The sequence below is a fragment of the Hordeum vulgare genome, chromosome 2H (assembly GCF_904849725.1).
Source record: "Hordeum vulgare subsp. vulgare chromosome 2H, MorexV3_pseudomolecules_assembly, whole genome shotgun sequence".
Lineage (NCBI taxonomy): Eukaryota > Viridiplantae > Streptophyta > Magnoliopsida > Poales > Poaceae > Hordeum > Hordeum vulgare.
In genome coordinates, this window is record NC_058519.1 from 290,012,835 (window position 1) to 290,016,339 (window position 3,505).

Below are 3,505 nucleotides of genomic sequence, written 5' to 3' on the forward strand. Positions count from 1 at the left end.
CATGAAAGATTTAAAAATTATAGATACGTTGAAGACGTATCAGTGCCGCATGCAAGCGCTCAATCCGCCTATAGCCACTTGAATTTGTACCGTCGTCGGTCCACCGGAAAACCCATGGCCGGTCGTCGCCCTGGCTCTGCGTTGGCCACAGGCTTGCCGGCTCACCATTGCCGTTCATAAAATGGGAGGACTGCCCGTTGCAGGTCGTCCAACGCATTCCTTGGATGTTGAAACATCCCGGTTGGGTGTTCGTTAAGTGCAAAAACGACGGGGTATGATTTTTGTGCGACCTTTGCTCTAAGATTCGATGCAATTTCGGTAGCTTATACTTGCTCACTTTTGTGTGTAGGTCGAATGCAAATTTTGGTTTTGGGAAGAAGAATACATCAATCCATTGATCTCATGAAATTTGCAAGTGTGGGGACCCCGACTTATGAGTTGAGATCGCTAAATGAACATGCTCAGTTATCCCAGAGATCAATGCTCACTGAAGACACAGATACTGAATATTAAGAGTCTTACATCTATACATATCGTTTGATACAACAAATGACCACTGCGGCCAAGTCATACATATATAGGGCCTTGGGGGCCAACACACCAAATTGGACACATAGCGGAAATATTGGTCGAAAGCGTGAACCCATGCCATCAGTCTTAACCTACAGGCACTCTGACGGGGAAGCGTCCTAGCTCGCAAGAACTTCACCGAGTTACTCTTCACCAAATCTTCTTCTCTCATACCTGGTCAATGAAATAACCAGTGGCAAGCCAATGAGTACTTTTGATTGTACTCGCAAACAGTCCATGATATGAACAATGCAAGTGAAGTATAACAATAACATGCTTCTTTGGTGGATATCTCTTGGTGGTAAGTAAACATGATCACACGTATGCCTCATAAGTTAAGAACTACTTTTGAAAAATAGGTTACAGATATCAATATATCTGTTGAGGGCTGAACCATCCAGGTTCACCCTATATGCCAAGTCACTGAACTTGGTCATATCATTACTTTCATAATGACACCATGTAACACATACGCACACACACTTGGTTTATGAGGAAACAACTGGACGTAGTTTAAGCAGGATTACCCAACTGTCCTTGACCGTGGACATGGCTATTCAGATAGTTTTACACTCTGCAGAGGTACTACGCTGGACCCACGAGATCCGGGAAACTTTCGCGTCATCCACGACTCGCGGTATATAGCATGCTCGAGGTAAGTACCCAATCGTCCACTCGATTGGTACCCAGCCCACATGTTGTACGTCTTACGAGCACCGACTCGGGACAGTATCAACCATGCGGGGACCAACGGTGTGCCTGGAACACGTAAAAACGGCATAGTCGCCCTACCTGGCACGACCCCATCACGAGAGTAACCACACATCACTCCCGCCACTAGTAATGTGGCTCTTTGCTAGCACCGACCAGAGTGATCAACACAACCCTGTTCCATAAGGGGTAACGTGGTCGTACATGTAAGGTTGGGACGGTCGACTCATCATGAATCTAATCCCATTTCCGAAACCATACTCACACAAATACTCGGTGCACCACTTCACCAAAAGTGGCCACCTAACTCATCATCACCCTCGGGCAGTAGTGGCACCCGATGGGGTTTTCATAATCTTTGATTTCTACCAACAACATGCTCATGCTAATATTATTCTACCTTTACTTATCAGCATGGTATTAGCATGACCCTCATAGGTGGTAGGATCAAGCTCAATGCATGTGCTCCGGAGGAGCCATCGATAACATCGCATCAATGATTTACCGGCACTTATGATCATATGCAACGGAATTACTTGCTACACTAGCATGCAATATGATATATGCTCAGTCATGATCAAAGGGCTGCTTGCCTTTGCTCACATAAGTCCTCGGGGTCTTCGAGGTCTTCCGCTTCAACTCCGAGTACTTTGTCTACCCGTCAACTATCGTCAGAATCAACCATGGTAAGCCACACAGTAGGCAGAAATAAAAGTGCTACATAAATAGAAGTTATATTTTTCTTGGACCTCTCTGGTCTTAAGAAGAATACCTGAAGCTTGCCATAGGAGGTTTGGATCATCAGGGATTTCTGAATGGAGGAAAGGAGGAGTAGGGGATTTTTATGAAGCCCACAAAAATTATTAGGATAAAAATGAGTGGAGGCACTCATTTAACACAGAACAATTTTAGAAATATTTAGGAAGTTGTTTCACTGGATTTGGAGTTGAAATGAATATTCTATGGATTTTCTAATACTAGAAAAATAGCAATAGGAAGCTATTTATTTGATGCAACCGAATAAAGCCTGATAAAAATGTTGACTAAGGCTTCAAAAATAGGCCATGATATTAGATGGCTCTGGAAATTGGAATCACTCCATTTGGAGTTGATTTGAATCCTACAAGATTTTTGAAAGGGGAGCTAGAAGCATTTAAATCTACATTTGAATAATGATGCAACACAAATGTTGCTTGGAAAAATGCGCAAGGCACATATTTGGATAGGCCTGCATTTTAGGAACCTGCAGGAGTTTGAATGAAACAAATTGGAGTTAGAATGATTTTTGAATGGATTTTTTAAGTTATGCAAAATAGGAATATGAGAAAAAGGAGCTCAGACTCGGGGTTATCTTGCGCCTAGGGCGTTAGATACGCCTTCAGGCCGACCCACTGGCTCGGCTTGGCCAGCCGTGGCCACGCAGGAGGCGCCTTGTGCGAAGTGCGCCTTCCACGCGAGGAGACGACCTTCCACTGAGGCGCGACCACTTAAGTGGCGCGGCCCACCTGGCGGCCTCACCAGCCAGCTGACGCGCGGGCCCGCTGGCCTACTTCAACCTCCCGTCACTGCTGACTGGAGACGAGCAGAGGGGCGCCAGCGCCGCTCGAGCTAGCTCCCTGCGTTGCGTCTGGCGAGGCCCGGCCTCCCAGAGCCCTAGGGGGAAGGCGGCGACCTGGAGGGGAAGGCTCCACGCGCCCAGGGAGGAGCTAGTCGCGGCCAACCCCTGCCATGGCGGATGCGACCTGTAGCGACGGAGGCACGACGCCGTGGCCACCAAGGAGGATGGGGAGTTGCGGGGGGGGGGGGGGGGGCTCACGGATGCAAGGGGAACCCCATGGCGTGGCTCACAGGAGGAGGGGATGCCCAATGTGCCCGAATTCGAGTCGAGGTCGCCGGAGCTCCTTTGGCCATGGCGGGGAAACAAGGGCACGGGAGCGAGATTGGGGGTATAGGGGCATTCGGGGGAGAGAGGAGGATTTGGGGGAGCTAGAGAGGGCTCGGGGGAGAGGGAATAAGAGGGGGAGAGGAAGAGAGAGCTCTAGAGCTTCGGTGCACGGCGAGAGCACGCGTGCCAGGAGATATTTGGCCACTTCAAGGCGTCGGATGGGTTGGACTGGTCAAGGGGAGCGTCCTGGCACGCTGGGACATGCTGCCATGGAGGGACCAGAGCTGCAGAAGGAGAAGAGGATGCAGAGCACCGTTACTGGATGCTGCCAGCGCGGTC